General features: G+C 34.6%; 1 protein-coding gene across 3 annotated transcripts in view; it reads left to right on the top strand.

The window, feature by feature from the left end:
- The window catches only part of SYTL5 (synaptotagmin like 5), a 234,333-nt gene that overhangs the window by 156,858 nt on the left and 65,098 nt on the right, over positions 1–12,377 (top strand). The window lies entirely within an intron of this gene.

Below are 12,377 nucleotides of genomic sequence, written 5' to 3' on the forward strand. Positions count from 1 at the left end.
ATTCTGATAATATTTGATTTATATATGTTAAAGTGATAGTCTTGAGTACTTAAATATTTTGGATGTGATATTTTTAGGGTGTACAGAAACCTTTTTCATTATGAATATTCCATCCTGATTTCTAGTTATGATTTTTTTCCTTAAAGTTTACTTTGTTTGTTGTTATGACTGCAACAGCATTTTTTGTGTGTTTCTTTTAGTACATGTTTGGTAAATTCTCTTTTATCCCTTTAACTTTTAATCTGTTTCTTTATATTTAAGGTGTATCTTTTATAAGTAGCACACAATTGTTTGTGTGTGTGTGTTAAATCCTGACAGTTGTCATTAATTAAAATACTTATTCCATTTGTACTAACAAAATTACTCATATATCTTACTTAAAATCTACCACCTGTTTACTCTTTGTCCCATCTATTCCATTCTTTTTTTCTATTTATTTGCCTTCATTTAGGTTGTCTAAGTATTTTTTCTATTTCTCTGTTATTTAAACATTTACATCACTTGTCTAATGATTACTCTAGAAATTATAACATACATTCTTGACTTATTAAATTAGGAACACCTGAGTGGCTCAGTGATTGAGCCCTCAGCTCAGGGCATGATCCTGGGGTCCCAGATTGAGTCCCGCATTGTGTTCTTTTAAAAAAAATAAAATAAATCTAATATCAATATAAATTAGTACTTTTGGCTCTTCTAAGGTAATACCAGGTTCTTAAAATCCTTTAACTCCCTTTACTCCCCTTTCTACTGCTATTGTATATATTGTACTAAATATCTGTATATCCCTTTACTCCCCTTCTGCTATTGTACATATTGTATTAAATATCTGTATATCTATGTCTGTACACGTATGCATACACATATATTTATACCTACATAAATACACACACATATATACTTTGTCTTAGACCATCCAGACAGCTGTAATAGAAGGACATAGACTGGGTGGCTTATAAACAACAGAAATTTATTTCTCACAGTGTTGGTGACTAGGAAGTCCAAGATCAAGGTTCTAGGTGTGTTGTCTGCTGAGGACCTGCTTCCTGGTTCATAGGCAGCCTGTGTCCTCATTATGTCCTCACATTATGAAAGGGGCAAGGGAGCTCTCTGGGGTCCCTTCATAAGGGCAACAGTCACCTGCCAAAGGCTTCCCCCCCAAATGCCATCACAATGGAATTATGTTTCAACATGGATTATTCATTCAGACTAACATACTTAATCTCAGAAGATACTATTTTATAGTCAGTATGCACTTAGACTTACTACACTGTTATCCTTTCCATTGCTCTGTATTTTTTATTATTACATTTTCGTGTTTCCTTCTGGGGTAATTTTCATTCTGCCTAAAGGGGACCCTTCAGTATTTCCTTGGCATAGTTCTTCTAGTGATAAATACTCTCAATTTTTGTTTTTCTTAGTGATGCTTTATTTTACTTTCAATTTTCAAGCATGTTTTTGCTAGTTATCGAATTCAAGGTTAGAAGTAGTTAACTTTCACTTATTTGAAGACATTACTCCATTGGGTTTTGGCTTGCAATGTTTCTGTTAAGAAATCAGATGTCACTATGTTGTTGATTTTTAAAAAGTACGATTGAGCCTTTTACGATGTGGGATTAAGGGTACTGATCCCCCACATAGTCAAAAATCCATGTGTAACTTTTGACTCTGAAAACTTAATAGCCTCTGTTGTCCAGAAGCCTTACCGATAACATAAATAGTTCATTAGCACGTATTTTGTATGTTACATGTATTATATACTGTATTTTGACGACAGAGTAAGCTAGAAAAGAGTTTTATTAAGAAAATCATGGAGAAGAGAAAATACATTTATAGCACTGTATCATATTTATAAATACTATAAGTTTACATCATCTGTTTACAAGATGAATCATCTGTCAGAAGCTGTACCAGTATTGTCTTCTATGATATAAAACACTGTAGATGTTAGGGGCACCTGGGTGGCTCAGTTGGTTAAGCAGCCAACTCTTGATTTCACCTCAGATCAGGATCTCAGGGTCCTGGGGTCATTCCCCGCATCAGGCTCCACATTCAGTGGAGAGACTGCTTGAGATTCTCTCTCTCCTTCTCCCTATTCCCCTCCCTCTGTTCACACGTTCGTTCTCTCTCAAATAAATAAATAAATTTTAAAAAACACTGTGGATATTATATATATTATTAACATTAGACCTGAAAAATGAGAAGATAGTGTGAAAAAGAAATTGACATTTATTTACAGATATAACAGCTCATGTATTGATAATGAAGAAGAAGCAATATGATTGCTTTTTGGTAGGCTAGTGTAATTGATACTCTTGCTTCATGGTAGCCTAGCCTATACATGAATGCATGAATTGTTATAAAAATTTTTATAGTATATAGTATTACAATCATATTAATAATACAGTTTTAGAAACGTTGTAATATTTTAAAAACCACTTCCCTGCAATGATAGGCTAATACACAGTTTCTCCAACTAGTAGAGAAAAGCTTGCTGTAAGGGTAAAGTAAATCTTTGAAAGCAAAGTTAGAAAACAGTAAGAAAACTAATACATTATTAATCTTATATTAATTATCATTCACCTTATGCCTATGTGAGGCTAGACATAACCGCTTCTGTATATGTCTTGCACACAGTGTTCTACATGATAAATACTTAGGCAGTAAAGATGATGACACAAAAATGTCTTGTACATTTCTTGTACAGTTAGATTTTCACGCAGAGACACACATATGTAATGGATAAGTTTGTTAGCCATATGTACGTATAAGTTTATTATGTATGGCATGATGATTATTTACTATTTGTTAAGTGGGTGGGCCACCATAAAGGTCTTCATCCTTTTCTCTCCATGTTGAGTGGGCTGAAGAAGAGGAAGAGGAGGGATTGGTCTTGCTATCTCCAGGGTGGCAGAGGCAGAAGAGGTGGAAGAGGTGGAAGGGAAGGAAGGAGAGGCAGGCACACTCAGTATAACTTTACAGAAATATATAATTTCTGACATTTTTGCTTTTTCACTTCTCTAAAACTATTTCTATATAGTACCAATCCTCCTCCTACCACTTGCTTCAGCTTCAGTGCCCGTATCGTAGAAGGGTCCATGTTGTAAAAGAAGCCAAAAGCCATATTGAATAATCGAGACTGTTCTGCCCAATTGTGTAATGCCACTTTATCTTTTGGCACCACTTCTATGTCTTTTTCTTCATCTGGACTGGTTCAGAAGCACTCATGTCCACCACATCATCTTCTGTTAAATCCTGTGATGTGGGGTCTGTTAGCTCTTGAACTTCTTCAAGATTCACACCTTGAAACCCTTTACCCCTCCCATTCACCTTTTTTGCCATTGCTACAATCTCTTTCATGATTTCCTTGATAGGCTCTGTATAAATCCTTTGAAGTCACGCACAACATCTGGACACAGTTTTCTCTAGCAGAAATTTATTGTTTGGGGCTTGATGGTTTTCATGGCTTTTCCTGTAGCAACAATGCCATTTTCACTGGCTTATCCTCCCATACTTTCATGTTCTCTCTATCAGGGTGCTCTCCATAATGTTGACAGTTCATTCCATAGAGTGTCATGTATAATGAACCTTAAATGTCCTTATGACCCTCTGATCTACAGGCTGAATTAGAGACATTGTGTTTGGGGCAAATAGACTACTTCAATGGCCTTGGTGTTGTGAACTCATGGGATTCTAGGTAGCCAGGGGCATTGTCCAATATCAAAATGACTTTAAAAGGCAGTCCCTTACTGGCAAGGTACTTCCTGACTTCAGAGAAAAAGCATTGATGAAACCAATTTAGAAGAAGGGTTCTCATTGTTCAGGTCTTCTTTTGGTACAACCAAAACACTAGCAGCTGATGTTTCTTTTTCCTTCAAGGTTCAGGGTTTAGCAGCTTTATAGATAAGGACAGTCCTGATCACAAACCGAACTGCATCTGCACAAAACAGATGCCTACAGTACAGTTAGCCTATTCCTTCCTGTCTTAAGTCCTAGTGCTCATTTCTTTTCATTACTAATAAATGTCTTTTGTGGCATTCCCCCCGCCCCCGGAATAGGACACTTTCATATGCATTAAAAACCTTTTTGAGTGGATAGTTTTTCTCCCTAATGAGTTTGTAAGTGGTGACTGGGAACTGGTCTGCTGCCTCTTAGTTGGTCAAAGCTGCTTCTTCTGTTATCTTGACTCTTTTTTTTTTTTTTTTTTTTAAGGCAAACCTCTTTCTAAAATTACCAAACCATCCTTTCTGGCCTTAAATCCTCCAGGTTTAGATACTTCACCTTTCTTTTGCTTTAGGTTATCATATAATGATTTTATTTTTCCCCCCCAAATCATATGAGGGTCTATAAGTTACACCTTTCTTGTAGCAATCTTGCACCTACATGAAAGCTGCATTTTCAATATGAGATAGAGAGATGTTTTGCAAAAAGTACAAGGTTTTTGTGCTTGCTGGTTGTAACTGCAGCAACAGCTTCATGAGTTTCTTTTTCTTTTTTTTTATAATGGTCCTTATACTGGATTCATGTATCTTGAATTAATGGGCAACCCCAGCTGCAGACCTCAATCTGTGGTGCCTATGAAGCAATTCATCTTTTTCTTATAATTTCATAACTTTTCTCTACTTCTTGGGTGCATTTCCAGCATCACTAGTAGTACTGTATATGGGTCCAGTAGTGTCATTTGAGGTTTGAGGTATTGCGTTAAACCAAAAAATATGAGAACCACGAGGGATCGCTTTTTATTATAATATGCAGTTTACTATAGAGATGAACTGTTCATGTGGAGATGATTAATGTCCTATGGCATCTTAAGTAGATACTTGCAATACTTGAGCTCACCACAATAGCAACAGGAGGTGGCTACAAAATTTCTACATTTAGGACAGTTGATACTACAGATAATTCTAAGGCAATCATGATTTAATACTGCATCTTTAAGTTTGTTTACATTTTTCTCAGCTGCAAATAGTGCCATGTATGGTCTGTAAGTCTGCATAAATTTTGATAAATTTTAACTTTTTATGATATATTTGTATGTATTTTATGGTAGTGTGATAGACTAGTGTCTACATATATTTTAGGCATTCATGACATATCTTTTAATTTTTCAATACTTCTAGGCTGTGCAGTTCATCTGTGAGTTTTTTCAAATTGTCACAAATCTCCAAAAGTTTTTAACAATATATTGTGAAAAAATCTACATATAGGTGAACCCATACAGTTCAAAGTTGTGCTGTCCGAGAATCAACTGTAACAATAGTTTTCATAGTCTACTTTTACTATTTTCCCCTTTTCTGTGGGATTTACGCAGTGTCTATAACATGTCTAGCCTCTGTCTGATTTTTCTTTATATTTGTCCATGTTGGGGTGTCTAGAGTGTCTTAAGTCTGCACCTATTAATATCTTTTGTCATATTTGAATATTTTTCAGATAATATCTCTTCACATACTGCTTTTTCTCTCTCTTCTCTCTCCCCTACTTCAAATACTCCAAATATGTATCTTAATTCTATTTAATAGCTTTCATACATCTTTTATACTCCTTTCCATATTTTTTATCCCTTTATATCTTTGAATTCATTTTGCATATGTTTTTCTGATCTTTCAAGTCACTAATCTTTGGCTATGTTTAATTTACTGTTAAGCACATTTGTTTAATAAATTCAGTTGTTTTTTTCATTTTTAGATTTTTCATTTTGCCTTTGTTATGTTTCTAAATCTTTGCTGATTTTCACCCCTTTTCTCATAATTTCTTGGATAAATTTTTTGTAATTACTTAAAACTCTGTGAATGATAATTCTATTGTTCGAGTTGAGAACTGATTTTCTGTTTGTTTCTCTTGGTTTTGGTCATATCTTGTTTTGTCAAACTTGATAACTTTTTTTAACTTGATAACTTTTGATTGATGGACAAAGTTTTAAAAAATTATAAAAGTTAGTGAGACTCTGTGTAGCAATATGTATCTATTGAGAATGTATATTTTACTTCCAGGAGGGAAATAAAATAAGATTACAAAATATTCAAGATTATTTTAAATCAGAGGTTGAGCTTATTTCAAAATTGGAGCCTCTTTCCCTGTGAGAGCTGATCTATCTTTGGATCACATTTATTACTAGGGAATAGTCCTTCAAGTTCTCAAAATTATACCTATTAGGCAAGAGAGGTAACTGATTTTAGATTTTATAAATATAAAAATAGTGGAAATTAGAATACTAAAAGGTTACGGTTATGTTAATAGAGTTGGAATGAGTATCAGAATTTTTTAAAGATTTTATTTATTTATTTATTCACAAGAGACACAGAGAGTGAGGCAGAGACATAGGCAGAAGGAGAAGCAGGCTCCTTCCAGGGAGCCTGATGCAGGACTCCATCCAGGACCCTGGGATCAGGACCTGAGCCAAAGGCAGATGCTCAACCAACTGAGCCACCCAGGCATCCTGAGTATCAGTTTTTTTGTTTGTTTCTTTAACCCAGCTCTTTCCCTACCAAATGATGTCAAGGTAGGGTTTACCATTTCAGGGCAATGAAGAAAAAAATGGAATTTTAACAAATGACTGACCTTCCAATTGTAGAGTCTGAAGACATATAAGGAATTTCTCAATAACTATTTTTCTAATCTTCTATATTATTTTATTTGATTCGTAGTATTAAGTCATTTCTATTTCTTATTCCATTACTATTCAACCTCTTCTCTAATCCTGGACCCTCATTTACTCAGACAATATAACTAGGGACCATGACTCATGAGTGCTTCAGTCATCAGAAGTTACTTCAATCTTCAATATGGGAAGAGGAATTTTTTCATTTTTTTTAATAAATTTATTTTTTATTGGTGTTCAATTTGCCAACTTACAGAATAACACCCAGTGCTCATCCTGTCAAGTGCCCCCCTCAGTGCCCATCACCCATTCACCCCCCCCTCCCCCCCCAGTTCGTTTCCCAGAGTTAGGAGTCTTTATGTTCCGTCTCCCTTTCTGATATTTCCCACACACTTCTGTTTTTAACTTCTAAATGCCACTTGTAATCACTGAAGCATACCTCTCAATACAAGACCCAAGGGTCTTGTGTATTTACACATTGCTAATTCAAAGTTTTGCCATCAATTGAGCTGATAGTATAGATGGTAATTACAGGCCTGACTGACATAAACTTTCCCCTAAATCTTGTCAGATCAACACTAGGTTATATTAATAAGAGATTAACTTGGGACGCCTGGGTGGTTCAGCAGATGAGCGTCTGCCTTTGGCCCAGGGTGTGATCCTGGAGTCCCAGGGTCGAGTCCCCACACCGGGCTCCCTGCATGCAGCCTGCTTCTCTCTCTGCCTATGTCACTGCCTCTCTCTCTCTCTCTCTCTCTCTCTCTCTCTCTAATGAATAAATAAATAAAATATTTTTTTAAAAATAAGAGATTAACTTTAAACGTGTTAAGTCCATGGAATTTGGAAATGGTTTGTTATAGAAGCTACTCTACCCAAACTAACACACCCCTTCCTGTATTTTTCCCCTTAATACTTATATGCTATGAATTTTACTTATTAGTCCTGTTTATTATCTTTCTTCTTCCATAAACTATAGGCTTTATAACCATGAGGGCAGAGGTTTTTATCTATACTGTTCACTGATGTAGTTCTTGTGCCTAAAAGAATGCCTATAGTAGGTACTCAGTGACTGTTAATGATAGATGGATAGATGGATGAACAAGCAAATGAATGGATACATGAGTGAGTGAATAGATAGCAAGTTTCCAGTTAAAGCATTTCAGGCTTAAGCAAGTTATGGAACAAATATGGTTTTCTTCTGTCAGCATGGGGTTAAAAAAATACAAAAAATCCATGAGCTATGCCAAGTACATTTGCCCTCTGAACAGAGTAAATTTTCAGCTGTCACAGAAAGATAAAATACCAATTTTTGTTAGAAGAGTGTAAGAATAAATAATAACAAATTGAAAATTCTGTGTCTTCCTTAGTAGGTGTTAGTACATCAATACAGAACTTTCGAATCACTTGTACTACTTTTATTGATGAAACAATAACTTAATAAACCCAACCATCCACCTATCCAAGTGCTCCATCCATGCATCAACCCATCCATCCATCCCTTCTATGATATTTATTGATAACCTATTGGTATACTAGAAGATACAGATACAAAGATGAATAAAAACATGGACCACCCTCAGTGGTTTCACAATCTAAGGAAGAAGATGAGTTTATTACAGTATTGTCTCCTCAGTAGCATAAATTCTGGTTTTATGCATACAAATGCCTGAAGAAAGAAACAGAGCTTTCAATGAATTCTTAGGCTTCTGTGACAACAACTTATATCCTGTGACAGCTGGAAATGTACATGATGAGTGTCCAATTTGACATATCAAAATACCTCCTTATTTTTAGAGCTGAAAACAAAGACCATAACTTCACCACCATTCCTGCTACGCTTCTTATGTGATCTCAGAGATTTAAAACTATCTCTCAGTATTAAAAGTATCTCGTTTGCTGTTTATTCAGTGGTTTTCAAAAAGGAAGCATGAGTGATATTTTATTGGCAGCAAACACCCTTTGTTTGTTGCGAGGGAGTGTTGCAACACCACTGAGCTGTCTCCATGCTTAATAGACCATAAAATTGAAATTCTCACCCTGACCTCTAAGAGATGAGATGAGTCAGAAAGTGACTCATTCTCTAATCAGTTGGAAGCACAACCTTTATTGTCATTTACCTTAGATTGGATAAAAGTACAGAGATTTTATTGCTAGACCACTGGAACAATTTCTAGCGAGGACTGATAGGAGGCTACCTATTAAAGTGGGCTGAGCAGTCCTTGACATTTTCTCCAACCACTTCTCATTTTAACAAGTTGGTTGCTATAGGTCCAGTCTTAAATTTAACTCTAGAAATAGAATGAAAGAGACCCTGACAGAACCAGTTAGTTCATTGTGCTATCTTAATGAGAACTACAAAATTCCACATAATTATACTAGTGGAGGCAGTTGCCATCCAACACAAAGACAGTCATCATGATCATTTTTCCTAATCAGCACCCCAGTTGAACTCAGAAAGACAACATGATATGGAACCAGAACGTGAATTACTTCTACGGGAGTGATGACCTGATCTTATATTCGTACCATGTTGTGACATTTCATGCTGTGGTGTATCCTTGTGAGAGTCTTCATCTTTTTAAAGAAGGAGGAAACTGATGTTTTGTTTTTGATGAATGGGTAATAATTACTGAAGTAGGTAAAAGATAACTGAAATAGATAAAATGTGAGTCTCTGCCAGTAAACTTGAAAGACGATAACGCCAACCATTGGAAGATACACAGAGCGTGGAAGGGAATGTAGAGTCTTTTGTTGTGAGAAAGAGAAATCAGCCCCTGACATCTGGAAACTGGTCTGATATTTATATGCAGGCTTTGATGCTGTTGGGAGATGAGCTGACACTCACAGTTAGGCCATGGTGTTCATCTGTGGGACATAATCTCAGAGCATCAGCATCCTGCAGGATTACTCTGCAACCATGATGAAGTGAGACAAAAGAATAATACATAGTTTTGTCTAAGCACAGACAAAACCAAGGTGACTGTTGAAGCCACAAAGTATGAAACAGCCCCCTTTCCTGACTAATATGAATGACCTGTTTCTTTACCAATTACAGCTTCAGCTTTGTTTTTGTTTGTCCTCCTACATAAAATTTAAGACATCATTGTCCCCACTTCCTGACATCACCTAATCTAGACCAAATCCCTGCTCCCTCAAACTCTCTTCAAAATTACCTAACAGAAATCCAAATCCTGTATTAAATTCTTTGAAATGCCCTCTTACTGAGATGCCCCATGCTTCTTCATGGCATGCGTTTTCCTTTATTGTGATGAAAAAATCTCAGCTTGCTCAACCATAAGTGGGTTTCTGGTGATCTTTGGTTTTATGGGCATTGACAATTGTCACATAGTAATTTCAAAATCACCCCTACTTTATCAAATATCCATAATCTAGTTGTAAGTGAGAGATTCACATCAGAATGATCTCACAGTGAATCTCACCCAGAGAATTTTGGAGTGCCTTGACATGCTACATGATGTTGGCTGTGAGTTTTGCATATACGGCCTTTATTATATTGAGATATGTTCCCTCTAGACCTACTTGGTAGAGGGTTTTTATCATGAATGGGTATTGTACATTGTTAAGTGCCTTTTCTGCATCTATTGAAATGATTATGTGGTTTTTATCCTTTATCTTATTGACGTGATGTATCACATTGATTGTTTTGTGAATATTGAACCACCTTTGAATCCTGGGAATAAATCTGCCTGATTGTGGCATATGATTTTTTAAATATATTTTTGGATTCAGTTTGCTAATATTTTGTTGAGGATTTTTGCATTTATATTCATGAGAGTTATTGGCTTATAGTTCTCTCTTTTTTCTTGTGGTATCTTTATCTGGTTTTGGTATCAGGGTGTTACTGGCCTCATAAAATGAATTTGGAAGCTTTCCTTCCTTTTGTGTTTTTTTGAATAGTTTGAGGAGAATGGGTATTAACTCATCTTTAAATGTTTGGTAAAATTTGACTGTGAAGCTGTCTGGTCCTGGGCTTTGGTTTGTTGGAAGTTTTTTTGATCGCTGATTCTCTTCTATTGAGGGTGATTGTTCTGTTCAGATTTTCTATTTCTTCCTGCTTCAGTTTTGGTAGGTTAATGTATTTCTAGGAATTTATCCGTTTCTTCTAGGTTGTTCAGTTAGTTGGCATATAGGTTTTCATAATAATCTGTTACAATTGTATTTCTGTGGTGTTGGTTGTTACTTTTCTTCCATTAGTGATTTTATTTGGGTCCTCCTTTTTTTTTAATGAATCTTGTTAGAGGTTTATCAGTTTTGCTGATCTTTTCAAAGAACTAGCTTCTGGTTTCATTGATCTGTTCTATTATTTTTTTAGTTTCTATATCATTTATTTCTGCTCTAATCTTTATTATTTCCTTCCTTTTTCTGGGTTTGGGTTTTGTTTGTTCTTCCTATGACATTCTTGTACATATGGCCTGGCAAACATGTACAGAAGTTTCCCTAAGGTGGGGTTTTTTAAAATTATGGGTCATGACCCATTGATGGGTTATGACCAGCACTAAAACCAAAATAGAATAGAATACTCATAGGTATATGTACATGTGTAAATATTATAATAGATATATATATAAATAGAATACTCATAGGTATGTACGTGTGTAAATATTATAATAGATATATATATAATATATGTGTGTGTGTGAATGTGTATGTTTGTATTCGTTTTCTGGGTTATGATATAAAATATATTTTTTACTGTGACCTATGCCAGAAATGTTTGAGAAGACTTCTCTAGGGAGTGCACCTAGGACTGAACTTGCAGGACAAATGGCATGAGCATTTTCAGCTTTACAAGTTAATGTTAAATTGTTTATCATAGTGGCTGTAGCAGTTTAAACTCCACCAGCATTATATAAAAGTTTTGGGTTTTTTTTGTTGTTGGTTTGCTTTTGTTTTTTGTTTTTTGTTTTTTGTTTTTTTTTTTACTTTACAATCTTACCAACACTTGGATTCATGAAAATTTTAAATTTTGCCAAACTGGGTGGTAAAAGTGGGTAACGTACTATGATTTTAATTTGAACTTTACTGATTACTAATGAGGTTGAGCATCTTTTCATAGGCTTATTAGTCTTTTTTGGTTCCTTTTTTGTGATATGACTATGTCCATTGCCCAATTTTCTGTTAGACTATTCGTCTTTACCAATTTGATTGCTTTTTTAATGACCTTCTTCACTTCTGGAAGTGCTTTTATTTTAAAGTCTATTTTGTCTGCTATTAATACAATTACATCAAGTTTTTTTTAATTAATATTACATGGTATATATCATTCTACCCTTGACTTTCAATCTTTTTGTGTCTGTATTCTTACAAACATATATATTTTATATATATACTTACGTACATATATATGCTATTTTAAATTATATGTATTTAAATATTTGCTATACACATATGCTATATACATAATAAATACATGTCTGGTATATACATATACATGCTATATGTATATGTTGTATATAATTTTTGAGGTTTAATCTGATATTTTTTCTTAAACTATACTTTGGCTACTTATACTAATTACTAAAATATGTACATTATTTTCTATTGTGATCACTGTAATATTTGCTTTTATGTAATATCCATATATTTTATTGGCTTTTATTTATATTTTCTACAGATTGATTGAAGTATATTTTTCTCATTCCATTTTATATTTTCTAATACTACAGATATATATGATTTTTTATTTTCAGTGGTCATCCTATAAATCACAACATTCATATTTAACTTTATGAATCAATAGTTTTACTTTTCTTCTCATTAA

This window comes from Vulpes lagopus, chromosome X, assembly GCF_018345385.1.
Source record: "Vulpes lagopus strain Blue_001 chromosome X, ASM1834538v1, whole genome shotgun sequence".
NCBI lineage: Eukaryota > Metazoa > Chordata > Mammalia > Carnivora > Canidae > Vulpes > Vulpes lagopus.